This window comes from Lipophrys pholis (assembly GCF_963383615.2).
Source record: "Lipophrys pholis genome assembly, chromosome: 1".
Classification (NCBI taxonomy): domain Eukaryota; kingdom Metazoa; phylum Chordata; class Actinopteri; order Blenniiformes; family Blenniidae; genus Lipophrys; species Lipophrys pholis.
The window spans coordinates 29274122-29288238 of NC_137635.1; the positions used below are offsets into that span (position 1 = coordinate 29274122).

A 14117-nucleotide genomic window follows, 5' to 3' on the forward strand; every position below is an offset into this window, starting at 1 on the left:
ACGAGCCGCCACGCTCAATAAATAGTGACGTGTCTATCATTTCCATGCATGTATAGAGTTGCAGCTATGCTTTGTGCCACTTATTTTTGCTCGGTCCATCTTCGTTAAAGATGAACATCGTTTGTCATTTTCATCAGTTTTTATCTCTGTATATCTTATTTTGTCAGTTGGAAGTAATTTATACTAAACAATTTATATTTTTCTATTGTTCAAACTGAATTTATCACAGATATTAAAGATTACGTGGCACAGTATCGTGGTGGAGTGTAAGTATAGACTCTTTGATTCGTCCCGCCCTCCTGCACAGCTACTGGTGTGATTTTATTGCAAACTGTTGGGACGCTGGGCAATAGATCCTCCGGTCTGAGTCGGTTACAAGGCCAGGCTGCATCTGGAGTGAGCGGCGTAAAGATAGGACGGTTGTAAAAGTGTCAAAACCTGCAGGTTAAATAAACTCGCAGCGTGAGTCATTGGGTGGTTTGTTGAAATGTTTACATAATTCTCCGGCTGTGTGACTTTTACAACTGGACAATAATTAATATTGGACATCAGTGTAACAGATTTGGGACTGTCACTCCCCATCCTCTCCGCCTCTCCCTCCAGCTCCTTAGCGCAGGCAGGAATGCAATAGTGCCACTAGCAGACTGCAGTGTCCGGGGAGCCCTAAAAAGGGAAAAGAGCCTCACTGTGATTCCTGGCAGCCTGTGAAGCAGCGGAGACTAAATTAGGCCTGGTTTCATTGACTTCCATCCCCCCCGAGTCCCCGCAGCCTTTCAGCCCGGAGGAGGAGAGGTGAGGTGGAGCTCACTGCCTCCGCCGCAGCTCCCTCGCAGCTCCTAATGACTCGGCCTGGGGAAGTGAGGGTGTCAGGTAGTGACACATCACTAAATCATCAATTACCCTCCAGTGAACGGTTACCGCGAACATCATGACAAACTAGGTTGATCTGCCATGTTTCCTGATGATTGTCAGTTTTATTATAAGCAGTTTAACCTGGAGCTGTAAAAGTAAATAAAATAGTAGAAAGAATCAACAACAAAAAAGTTGTTCTGGCCTAGTTACCTATGAAATTTCCACGGCGACCCTCATGAAACATCAGTCGATGATTCTCCTGCTCTCCGTTCAGCTGGTTACCAAAACCCTGGAACAGTTCACGTCACCACAGTAGTGACTTGTGCATTACGGCAGCATGATGTTGAGATGACATGAGACAATGTTGGGGCTTATTACAATAATGATGGGATTTTTTTATTAAGTCCTTTATTTGTCACAGACAAACAATTATACACAGTGTAATGTTGAAATGTTTTTGGTACTTTTAACGCACCTGAACAATTTTTATTTTGAACATACAAAGTTTTTTAATCGTAAGATTAGTCAAATAAAAATTTCAAACATATTATAATGTTAATGTATTCTGACTGCCGTGTGACCACCAGGGAGAAAAAAGTAGATGTATCAATCATTTGAATATATTGATAGATTATTGTGACTAATTCCAAAAAATTCTGAATAATTCACACATTCATTCTGTAATTTTCTTTCATGAATATACTGGGTTAAATTTAGCTTTTGCAGTCCAGTCAGTCTGTTGTGATACATTTATTGATATCACAATAAAAAAATGTTTTACCTTCGCCAATGAAAGTTGGTGTCGAAGGTTATGTTTCTGGCCGTGTGTATTTATTTATTTATCTATTCATTCTTTGGTTTGTATGTACTGGTACGTATTTCACGCATTTTTGGCAAAAACTAATAACCCGAATTACATGAAATCTTCAGGGATGATTTGTCACCATCCAAGGACCAATCTATTGGATTTTGCGATCGGTCAGTTCCTCTGTTGTGGTCACACCACAGGTCCGCGGTGAGCTGCTGCCACCTGCTAGCACACTGCTAACTCGGTTCTGCAAAGAAATGTGCCGTTGGCGAAAGTCTGCACTCTCCTGAGTGCCCCTTCTCGTTTGACCTTTATTTGACCAGTCGGCGCCGCCTGAGATACTTTGATCATTTTCACACGTTAATTTTTGTTTCAAACATTGAAAAAGTACCACAATATCAACAGTGACGTCCTGGAAAATGTGTAGTATGCTACACTCTGCTTACATTATTTACACTAAACTGCATTTATAGCTTCAAGTATGTTGTGTCCTAGCAACGTTAGGATCTGGTGCAGTGCAGACTTTGTGTGTTTTTAAAGTGTGCAACACAGGAGCGTCCCATGTTTTTATCTACGTTGACGATAACCCATCTCCAGCTGCTGCGACCTGCTCGGTTGTGTATTTGTGTGGTGGAAAACGTGCCGTGTCCCTCCCACTCGTCTCCTGGCTGCTGTCCTGGGTGATTGACCGTGTCTGTTTCAGACAGGTGCTGAGTGCTGCTGAGTGGAGCTGCGTGTCCGGGCCCCGGGGAGCCGGCTTCAACATTCCGCTGAGGGTTTGATCGACACGGTCGGAGGAGGAGGGGGGTGCGAGGCACGTACCGTCGTCACAGAAGCACCGCGTGGTGAGTTGAGCCCTGAAGATGAGCTGCTCTTTTTGGGAGAGGTGGGGTCTAATTTTGCAAGTCCTTTTGTTTTTCAAATCTCTCAACGGCAGACTTTACAACACCCCACTTCCTGATTTACGAAGGTGTTGTGCAGCTTATCTCGCCGCCTCTCTGCCTGCAAACTGTTCTAATGTCACCGGCACTTCCTCTTTTCACAAACACACACTCATACTTGTCTACGTATACATCACACACAAACGTGTGCACACGGTTGTGCAAATGTGGGGGGAAAGAGGAAGTCATGAAAAGGGGATGCAGAAAGAGGCGGGGAGAGTAACACGCTGACCATATTTGTAGATAATGCTAGCACAAGATGCAAATGAGATAAGGGCTGGTTGTCATGGCGACTTGATGTTGCGCAGTGATGGTTCGCTGTAGACCTGACCACATTTGTGGTATGGCCGTTGCCAAGCAGAAGGTGCTATTATGAGAGTGTGAGAGAGCAGAGTGAGAGAATTAGAGGAAGAGAGAAATGAAGACGCAAATTCGTCCCACAATGCATTGCATCAGCGTGGCCTGTGTTGAAGCGGCTTTGTCTGTCCCAGTGGCTCGTCAGCGATAGAAAGACACAGACAGGTAAGGTCTCTGAAGGATTCCTGCCATGCGGATATCTAAAATGGCTTCACGTCAAGTTAATTAATGTATTTAGTTGTTTATAAACTGATTCTGGAAACACTGTAAACTTAGTTCTACTTTCTTTGGAGGAAAACTTTATCTGCCAGATAAAAGTAAAACATGCCGCACTTTAGACAAGTTTTTCTCTTCAGCGGGAAGTCTGCTTATGAGTTTCATATGTGAAAAGTTTCTATATAATATATGCAGCAGTAAATCTACCGGCTGCTTTTAGATTGGAAAGAAGTCAGAGGAAAGTCCCTCTGCTGTGGGTGTTTCCATTCGATTCCATTTTATCTTCACGATAAGCTTGAAGCTCGAACGGTGGTGTCAGACAGGGACGAGGCAGTGTGCTATTTCCTCTCTGTATTTCAAACCTGACAGCTTGAATTGCACCTGCCTCCACCAACCGTGTCAAAAGGGAAAGAAGTTAAGAGAAAACCACAACAAATGCAGAAGGGAAACGTGACTGCAAATTTGCAGCGAGTGATGTTTGTGTTACTACCGGGTTGCTTCCAGTGCAGGAAAGTGATCGCCAAAGAATATGTCGCCGCATGATTTTTCTTTAAGACTGTGCTGTTGCAGTTGTTGCTGTGATGATGGCCTGTAATGTGAGTGCAATGTGTATTTGGGGCCTTAGTGATAGATGAGCCGTCAGGGTTTGGCACACAAAAGCTCTGGGACATTTCCTCAGAGGAGTGAGAGATCACATCGGCCAGCCAGTGTCATTTACAGAGGGCTGAGAAATAGCAGAGCGCTGAGATGATAGGGACGCTTGAGGTGGAAAGTTGCGTTCTTCAGGGAGGAGGGAGAGAGAGTAAAGTGTGGACGGCCTGGCTGTGAGCGGGGTCAGCCATGCAATGGACCGCTTCAGGAGAGTTTCAAGAATATTCTTCACTTTGCAGTCAAACTCTCCCTTTGACTCTCCTTGGTGCTTCATTTTCATAGATTGAATGACTGGAGGATTTTCAGTGCAGCTGTTGGAATACCCATGATGCACCTTGCTGTGATATTACAAAGGTTGTTTTCAGACGTTCGGCAAAAGTCCCCGTGAATCCATAAGTGCAACAGCTTTTACTGTCTCTGTAGTATTCCCCTTCACTAATTTACTGAGTTGATGTGTATGAAGTGTGGAAATCCCCTCGTAACTACACCACACCTGCGAAAGCGCGTACACATACACACACACACACACACACACACACACACACACACACACACACACACACACACACACACACACACACCTCTTCCTGCTTTCGGTTGGTTACCATTAGTGTGCGAACACTTTGCTCAACCTCGGTGTGTATATTGTTCCTGTTGCTCTCTGTTCATCTTTTAACTGCTCTGAAGCCTCTAATCACTCCGACCTGTCAGAGCGCAGACACGTGGACTCGGAGCTCACAACATTATAAACCAGAAGAGCAGACGTGGACTCCTGTCAGATGCAGAACGAAACTTTTCCAGTTAACTGAAAAACAGTCATGCCAGCCAGCTTGAGTTTTGACACATAATGTGATCAGAGGAACTTCGGGGGCTTCGGGAGCTCGAAGAAACAACAGGAAGACAGACTCAGACGCCAGGAACACTGACAAGGTAGCCGAAGTGTCGAGGAGTGAAAGACGGATGCAGAGACTGAGGCGGCGGCGCACAGCTGCAGCAGAAGAGAGGAGTGGAAATTCCACGTCAGTGTATGAGTTTCGCAGAGAGTCCACAGCCAATGCATCTTCCCTTGACATCAGTCACCACGTTTCCTCATTACAGGTCAAGAAAAGCTCCATTTTGGAGGTTGGAGTGACCCGCTCCCTCTATCGATCCGCCCTCAAACAGCTTGCTCTGCTAATCTGAAAGACGCACAGTGTGGTTCCCGCAAGGTGCTTTCAATGGGTGGAAAGAGATTCCTCCCTCACCAAAGAGTGACGGCTGGAAATGGATCAAAGTGCACAACATCACTGTGGTGCTTAATAACGCCCGTCACAAATGAACCCTCTCACTTTTCCTCTGTCCAAGGGACACAACCTGTCTGTGTTGCCGGCGGGCGGGAGGGCACATTGCACCAGAATATTGGCGAGGTAAAGAGCGAGTAGTGCAGCCAGGGCTCAACCACAGATTGTCACGCTGGGTTTAAGGGGCTGCTGTGTAAATTAGAGATGACTTATCACCAGCTTTGTATTAAACAGAGCTGTGCAGCAGGAGAAACCGCTCCGGAGAGATAGAGGGAGAGAGTGGAGACAGAGAGGCAGTGGAGGTGTGAAAGTTTTACAAAGTCCAGGCGGCGGGATGTTTTCTGCTGTGTTTCACATGTACGCATCAGCAAATACAATGAAGGGAAAAAATGGGACGTGGCGATTCTCTCTGACTATGAATGTGTGTGTGACATCAGTCAACTTGTATTCATCAGAAGAGAGCTGTTTTACTTTTCTTTTATATTGATGTTAAAGCTATTTTGTAATACTGCCAACAGGGAGCAATATGAATGCGTATTCGTGTTTATCACAATCAAATGAAATGAGTCAGAAACAAACCCTGGCTTTAGCACGCAGCTCAGAATCTGTAAGGATTCCTGCAGATGCCAAGGCCTCTATCTCCATAGTTACCGGATATTACAGCATCAGGTCCAAGTCAAATTCTTGGACGCTTCTTCAGGCTCTCTGGCTTTTTTTTTCCTGGATGCAGAAGCTTTGTGTCAACATCAATACGGAGAAGCCAGTGGCATCTGTAATCTCCTTGTTTTCTCAGATAGCTTCTTTTTTTTTAATATAATATACTGCTGACCTGCAACCGCACTGCCATGGTCTGCAGCTATTTTTGAAGAGCAATTTTGTGTTTAAGTGCTCTGCGTTACTCCGACTGTATAACCACTCACTTGGCCAGTCCGGCTTGATTTAGTGCAGTTCTGTGTGTAATGCTTTTATAATGTGTGCAGGAGCTGGTGTGAGTTTGAGGGCTGCACGCCACAGCAGGAAAGCAGTATGGTGGAGAGAGAGGGTCCGGACAGAAGCCAGGCCTAATCTAACGCAAAGTCCCTGCAAATCATTCCAGAACAACCCCCCCCCCCCAAACACACACACACACACACACACACACACACACACACACACACACACACACACCACACACACACACCACACACACACACCCCTCAATCTAGTCATTCTTTCCTACTGAGTGATATTTTTCATCACATTGTTAAGTAGTTGGTTTCACTTGTTTCAGTGTCAGTCTTTCCTCTCTGGTTGGATTCAATGAACCAAGTTTAAATGCTCCCCTCTCGCTCTGCACAGTCGTTTCTCGCCACTAGTTTATTCTATGACTAATTTCCCTTTTTTATCCTCACTATGTTTTCCCAGTCTTTCCTTCCTGCCTCTTCCCTCTCTCCGTCCTCAGCCTCACTGAATAGACAAGGGCAGTGCTGCTGTAACTGAGCCAGCACTTCCTGGTGTTGTTTTAGGGGAGGGGGGGGGGGGGGGTGTGGCCAACTTTAGTGAGGAAGACGAGGACAGAGAGGAGAACTGCAGGATCTGTATGCCCAGTGCAGTCAGGCTCTGTCCTCCTCCTCCTCCTCCTCCTCCTCCTCCTCCTCCTCTCACAGCTGTTGCTACTGCCGCCCAGCGAGCAGCACTTCCCTGCAGCAGCCAGACGATCCAGAGGCTCGGGAGTCGGTACAGACACAGCCCAGCCCGTCTCAGCACAGCTCTGCACAACCCAGCTCAGCCACTCCAAGAGGCAGGGGAGGGGAGACACTAGCGCACATAACCAACGCTGCAGTGCACGCACACACACACAATCGCACAGGCGAACACTCCTCCTCTCTCTCGCTCTCTCTCTCGCTCTCTCTCTCTCTCTCTCTCTCTCTCTCTCTCTGGTGCTCAGCTCCGCAGAGCTCCTCCACTCATTTGCTGCTGATTCACTGGCTTGCCTCTCCTCTGCCAGTCGCTCTGCCTCGCTGTGTTCTGCCTGCCTGCCTGAGAATGGTCCAGCCGGTGCCTGGGGGTCTGCTGTCGCGGCCTGTCTGAAAACACGCATACACGCAGCGAGCCAGTCGACACGCGGAAGCACACACACACAAACTGGAGAGCAATGTGAGAGGTAAGCGCTTGCTTCGTAACCCTCCCCGCCGTCCCATTGGTTTATCTCGATCTTTCTCTCTGTGCCTGCTGCTGTCTGCACTTTCCAAAGTAAGCTCCTGTGCAGATGGGTCGATGAGGAGATTGTTGGCCTCGCTGTCTGCAGTGCGTGGACCCCGGACCTAACTTCTATCTGTTCCGACTTGTTTTATAGACACACACACACACACACACACACACACAGTGAGACACCTTCTGGGCTCCGAGCAGACAGTCAGACAACAGCGACTTCCTGAAGGTAGCGCTAGTTAGCAGGAAAATTTGCTGGTGTTTATGCGAGTGTGTGTGTGTGTGTGTGTGTATTTGTGTGTGTGTTTGGTGGGCCGTGGTTGTTCCAGGAAGCAGCGGAGAGGATCAATAGATCGCCCACTCAGCTTTCATTCCCTCTGTCTGACTCAACGCTGGACATGTTGGGAGTCATCCCGCAGGCCTCGGTTAACTGGCAGCTTGGTAAAAATCTCCTTCTCCTGCACGTCGTCGGCCTCTTGCTGCGTCAGCCCGGAGGGGGAAGCATGGCTCGGCATGTGTGTTTGTAACGTGTGCGTTCTGTGTAAGGCAATCTCCCGCCCCGCTCTATGTAAATGATGTGTGACATGTGAAGCCGCTGCTACCTTATATGGTGCGCTGTATTTCAGTACAGTAGAAGTTTGCCAAGCATTCCGGGTCACGGGAGGAGAGAGTGTGTGCGAGGGTGACTATGTCTGTCGGAGTGTGTGTGTGTGTGTGTGTGTGCGCGTGTGTGTGCGTCTGACTAAGTGAGTGCTTGCATGCAACTGACTGAGGGGGAGTCACTGGAAGAGAGGAAGAAAGTTGAAGAGAAGGAAAGAGGTGCGAGAGAGAGAGACGGGGAGACGGAGAGCGAGTAAATGGAGGGATTTTACTTGTTGATCTTTAAACGGGAGTGAAAGTAAGTCCATTCATGCTTTATTAAGGCTTATTTGAGATTATGGTGTCATGTTGGTGTTTCTCTCAGAGGTTAATTGTGTTTTTGTGGATGATACTAATATAAATCGACCTACAGCTTTGTTTTGTGTCCAGCTGAATAAGAGCTGGGCTGTATTCTGTTAAAAAGCAGACGTATGGGAGCTCAGGGGTCTTCGGAGGTCGTCTCAGCCCTCCTTCCTCTCCGTGGTCGGGGCAATGATGAGGAATGCTGTTGTTGTTGTTGTGACTAGGAGGGTTCCATGGTGGCTGAGGCAGCAGCACACACCCCAGTCTGTGCACACTGGCATGTAGGTGCCACACGGACAGACGTGTGGCAGATTGCATTGTAGGGGCTTTGTTGACTCTCCACGGTGGCTCTGCTGCAGGTAGACGGTCAGTTTCTGTCGAGCAGCGCGCCGAAGAACACACTTCACGTTGTCAGTTTGATAAGAGCAGGCAAAAAAGCCAAAGTTGTGCGTACGTGTATATATTCAGGTGCAAATTGTCCCGTATCACTGTGTGCTGCATATCATTTGAAATCTGCCCGACAGACAGGATTACGTGCATGCTTGAATGTGCGCTGACAGGTTGAGCTTTTCTTACACGAGAGCTTCTGTGTATGTTCTTCTGGTGTTATGACCACATTTCAACCCCCTCACAGCAACAGTTTGACACCACAGTTGGCCGAGTTAAACAGCCCCGACTCAACACGCTTCCAAGTTAGGCCCTTATGCATCAACTTCAGCAGCTCTCACAGGTACCCTTCTTCCCTGCGTCAGCATTTAATCAGGCCTCAGCATGACATTGTACTGCTCTGTTTTGGCCGTTTTCAAGCTTCTTTTCCGGACGTTGCCGTCCAGCAGCAGTGTCCACCTCCATCTGAATTGAACAGCAGCCTTAATATGCAGCTGCTGTTACTGAAGTTCGTAATATATGTCCTCTTATTTCTTTGTTGTTCTGTCCGGAGATACATGTGTCAACAAAAAGCTTGTCCTAGTTTTTATTCACCTCGGTTGCATCAACTCCCTGACACGTCCAGCCTCTGCAGCTCTGACAGAGCAATAAGTGACAGTAAAATTCAAACGGTCTGTTTCTTGTAATCTCTTTACACTGCTATAGGTTTTGACGCTGTGGATGAGTTGAATGTATATTTGTGAGTTTACCTCGGCCGGTATCTATAGCCCTGGTGAACCAGTGAAATGGAGACAATAGCATTTCTATTTGAATAAACCATAATAAGTAGCTGCTCTGTGTTGTCGTTTGAGAAAATATTCAAACTCATGGCAGAGGGACAGTGCATGAAACTTTTTAATGGCACATTTTGGAACCATGGCAGGTAAAATACCCACAGTGAAGCCAACCACTGAGGAAACATGCCTTCTCTTCAGCTTACAACAGCAAAATGCAGTTTCTCATATCTGCTCCAGCTTCCAGAAAGTGTTTTTATGTAGTTTTCCGTAACATGTGTGTATCTTTTATACCTCCAGAGAGGCAGAAACCTCAACCCACCCCAGTCGTCTCAGGCCCCCGGCCCCAAGGGGGGCAAGAACTGGTCTGATAGATAATCTAATAGCTGATATGACCGTTTCAGTCAGGCTCGTGACTGCTGACTTCAGATGACATGATTTACATTATTTTTACTTTTATTTGTTGTTCATTCATCTTTCCTCATTCCTTTGGGATTTAGTGTATTTTTCTCAAACGTCCCTTTTCCATGAATAGAAAACGGCCTGTATTTCAGCTCCTTAGTATTGACAGTGTGCAGATGTATGAGATTTGTGCCAAATTGTTGTATATAGATGCAATGGTGAGTTAAAGAGCCACTCAGCGAACCATGAGGACGGCCATTATTCTTAGTATCTGTTGATATGATCACATCCTCAGGCACACACATGCAGACAAAGATGCAGTGTGACACACAGGCAGATAGTCACAACAGTTTTAAGAATCCTCAGTGTCAGGACCCATCGAGGTTTGTGTGCATTGTGCGTCTGTGTCGCTCCGTCCATGTATGCTAAACAAGAGGTCTCATTGTCTCCAGAGGTTTGGGCCCATGGGAATTAACAGGCATTGTTTGTTTTGCGTTCCAGTGGCAGGACTGGCTTTCAGCGCTTGTTATTTAATCCGTTGACAAATAACTTGGTTAAAACTGAGATGATTGCTCAGTGGTGGAGATAACACCCCTCTACTCAGACTGTAGCAGCTGGAGCAGCCCATGTGACCCACGGTAAATCAATAACCTTTATTGGTAACAGGCCAGAATGAACAGTAAACAAATGGTGTATTTAGAAAGTAATGTCATTAATTTTGCACACAGTTACTGACTGTTGTCTGTGAACCAACATGAGACGCCCCAACTCCAGCAGAGGTCCGGTCGGCTGCGTTCGGTGTGAAAGTGCTGTGGTACATGGAGCAGCAGCCCTCTACGTGTCTATCAATGTGAAAAAGATCAGGAGACAGCAAAAAGATCCCCCTCACGTGTCCACGTATGCACCAGTGTGTGTGTGTGTGTGTGTGTGTGTGTGTGTGTGTATATGTATATGTAAAGGTCAGTGAGGGCAGTATCGACATGCTATATTCTGAGCACATGGAAGTGGGGGTGTTGCGTTTCCTCCAGCGCCGTCCACTGTGATGACCTGTATCAGCACACTGTCACCCTGACTCCACCTCTGTCAAAATGCTGAAACCACTCCCTTTAGGCAGCAAGCGAGAAACGACCCAACGCTTCTTTCTCTGCAGTCCAAGCCGAAAATAGCAGCTCGGCCTTGAAGCTATGGTTTTTTTATTCGGTGGTGCAGTACAACAAGTAAAATATGTTTTGATTTGGTTTCATTTCCACTAAGACCTTCAGTTAAATTCAATCTCTTGTTTCTTTTGCAGTATCCACAATAAAATCCTGCCTTACTGCAGGAGCTGTGGTGTCAATCTACACTAATCTCCACTAATAATGTGTCACTCATTCATATAAGAAGTCTTGTCAACCAAACCTTTTCTTTATCCTGGTTTCCCGCAGTTAGTCACAATCACCACCAGCCAGGATTATTATGTTGTTCTGATTGCTCCGGCTTTTCAGTCGTTCCAGACGCGTCTTAATAACAAAAGCACTGAGGAAATCCTCATAACGCAGGAGTGCCATTCATGGTGGCGCCCCATGCAAATCAGTGGCAGGCGTTCTGCATGGTTTGTGCTCTCTGTGCACGTGAAGGTTGGACCCGGACAACAGATTCACTCTTTGGCTCACACTCGAGAAAAAGTGGAAGACGTGATTTGTTTTTCATCCCCAAACAGTTTGTGCCAGTAAGGCGAACTCTAGCGTCACATGAGGGTGAGCTGTTTATGACGTGCTCAGATCTGAATACTTCCTCTTTTTCTGAAAGCCCTATAATATGTCTACCACATGTCATGAAGGGCGATGAGAAGCATAACTCTCTCTCTCTCTCTCTCTCTCTCTCTCTCTCTCTCTCTCTCTCTCTCTCTCTCTCTCTCTCTCTCTCTCTCTCTCTCTCTCTCTCTCTCTCTCTCTCTCTCTCTCTCTCTCTCTCTCTCTCTCTCTCTCTCTCTCTCTCACCCTCGCCATCTTTCGTTCCCTACACTGTGGTTGACCTTGCACCATCTTGCGAGACCTTGGAGTCTGAGGCAGCAGCTGAGCTGCTAAGGATGCTGGACGAGAACGTTTAGCAGACAGTGACACCGAGGGCACAAAGTCGGACATATTGATGGAGTCAAAGTGGTGAAAAGAGCAGGAAGACCAAAGAGGTCAAACTTCCTCCTGCAGGAGCAGAAAAAGTCGTAGTGAGAAGAAATGAGAAGAAAATAGTATTAAACGGTAATTCATTTGAAATGGATGCCGGGGAGAGAACGAGCGCCAGGAGTTAAAGTGAAATTAGATACAGGGAGTGGCGTACCGACAAAAAAGACCACAGAAATGAAGAAATCGATGAGTGAAGGATGCCTCTGTCCAGACATGAAGGATCATAATGAGCACTCATTATCATACTGGCACATTTTATACCCTGCTCCAGTTTCTCTCACAGATATGTGCTGATCTGAGTCCTAATAGAAACCATAGTAACTGATTAGGCCGACAGAAGTCAAGGGGAGTCGACTTTTCATGCTTCAAGTCATCACATTCCTTCGTTTTCCTGAAGACAGCTTCTGCTGCCTTAGGTCATGAAAAGTCAGATCGCTCAGATCTTCCTCACTGAAATCCACAGATCGAACGGTGGGCCTTATCAGACTGATCTTTAGCCAAAAAGCCATGTAGCGTCAACATTAGCCGTTTATTTTTTTTACAAAATCCGGGTCCTGGAAAAGTCTGGATTACAGAAAAAGTAAGCTTGGCTGACATTTTCACAGCAGTGAAGATCAAATGATGAATAACTTCATGTGAAAAGAGTTCATGTGAACACAAATATGGTCACAGTCATAAAAACACTAAACTGTCAGTCCCTGCTGGTCAAAAACATTTCTTGGCATGAAATAGTCAATATACTTAAGGGAAGTTTCTGCTTGTGGATGAGATATGGCAGCTCCTATGAAAGGTTAGAATAACTTATTTGATTTATGAGATGTGAGGTGATGTATCTTATCTCTGTGTGTTTTATTTAAAGGTCGGTTTGTTTTAATCTTCCGTCGGCCGAGCACGATGTGGGAAGGAATTATCTGTGTTTGAGTGTGTGCGTGGCCCAGTGTATGGTTAGGGTTGGGCTGTTGTAGCGTTGGTACGATGATTATGCTGCACTCCAAAGGTCACCGCTCGCAGAAATGCTACTTTTGTTATCATGGGGGTCATCCACGGTGAAACTAATCAGTTTTCTCTTTCACTGGCTTTCTCTCTCTCACTCTCTCCCTGCGCTCGCTCCGTATATCCATGTTGCTGGGTCATCATGACCTGGGCTGCACTGCTGCAGGGCTCTGATATTGAGTGTTGCAGTGCTGTAAAGTTAGCAGCAGTGCGCGGCGTCGCTGGAGGTGCGCAGGCCTATCTGCGCCAAGCCGTTTCTCCAAACAAGGGTGTGGCGACTTGCACTCGCCTGTGCGATAAGAGCAGAAAGGCCCCTGGGAGCCCAAATTCCCCCCGGCTTGATGGTGTCACCAAAAATAGTAACTGCAGGCTACGTTACTCAAGGGGTGACAATTACGTGCAGTAAGTTTATCAGCGTGAAATAACAAGTGTGACGTCGTCGCATTGGCGAGTTCAGGTCCAACTCGTGCAGTGTTGCTGTTTCTCTTTCGAAAGGAGAGTAATTGTCTCCCCTCTATCATTGCTGGACTGTATTTAAGACGGCAGGTAGTCTTTTAAGCAGTGAGCAGATCATTTCAACCCGGCAGCGGGTAGGTCAGCCTCCTCGTGGCTCCGCCCCCTGCTCTCACCTGGCGCTCGGCCCAGAATGTTGCTGCAACTCTGCTGACTCTCATTGGTCCTCACTCTCACACGGCTTCGCAAGAGAGGAAATGACTAACCTCTTCTCCCTCGTGCCCTGCCTCAACTTCCCTCTTGCTTTCACTCTCTTCCTCTCCTTCACCTTTAAGCACACTTGTAATGGCCGCCTTTGCGTTACTGGACTGTAAGTGATACAGCGTTTAATCCGATTCTCCTGCGTCAAGCCGAAGAGGTGGAAAAGTGTGAAGGGAAGCTTTGTGTGTGTGTGTGTGTGTGTGTGTGTGTGTGTGTGTGTGTGTGTGTGTGTGTGTGTGTGTGTGTGTGTGTGTGTGTGTGTGTGTGTGTGTGTGTGTGTGTGTTCAGAGTGCAGGGCGGGTGAAAGTTTTATTTGTTTTAGCAGACTCCCCTGCATTTCAGACATTTTTGCATATTCTTCATTCCCGCGGCAGCACAGCTCAGCAGTGCATGACTTTAAAAAAAATAAATAAATAAAAAATGCTGCACGTCAGGAACTGAGAGACAAA

The 14117-nt window shown here is 46.8% G+C and overlaps 1 protein-coding gene across 17 annotated transcripts in view; it reads left to right on the forward strand.

Annotated features, from left to right (window-relative positions):
* Positions 1–2361: 2361 nt before the first annotated feature.
* mbnl1 (muscleblind-like splicing regulator 1) overlaps positions 2362–14117 on the forward strand; it is a 42880-nt gene continuing 31124 nt past the window's right edge. For 8 of the 17 annotated variants that reach the window (XM_080475683.1, XM_080475692.1, XM_080475693.1 and 5 more), the window contains exon 1: positions 8026–8193. The gene's annotated coding sequence lies outside the window, so the exon portion shown is untranslated. Of the gene's footprint in view, positions 2506–2983; positions 3124–7109; positions 7249–7952; positions 8194–14117 lie in introns of those variants that run through there. The other 9 variants (XM_080475684.1, XM_080475686.1, XM_080475687.1 and 6 more) reach the window with 6 other exon arrangements.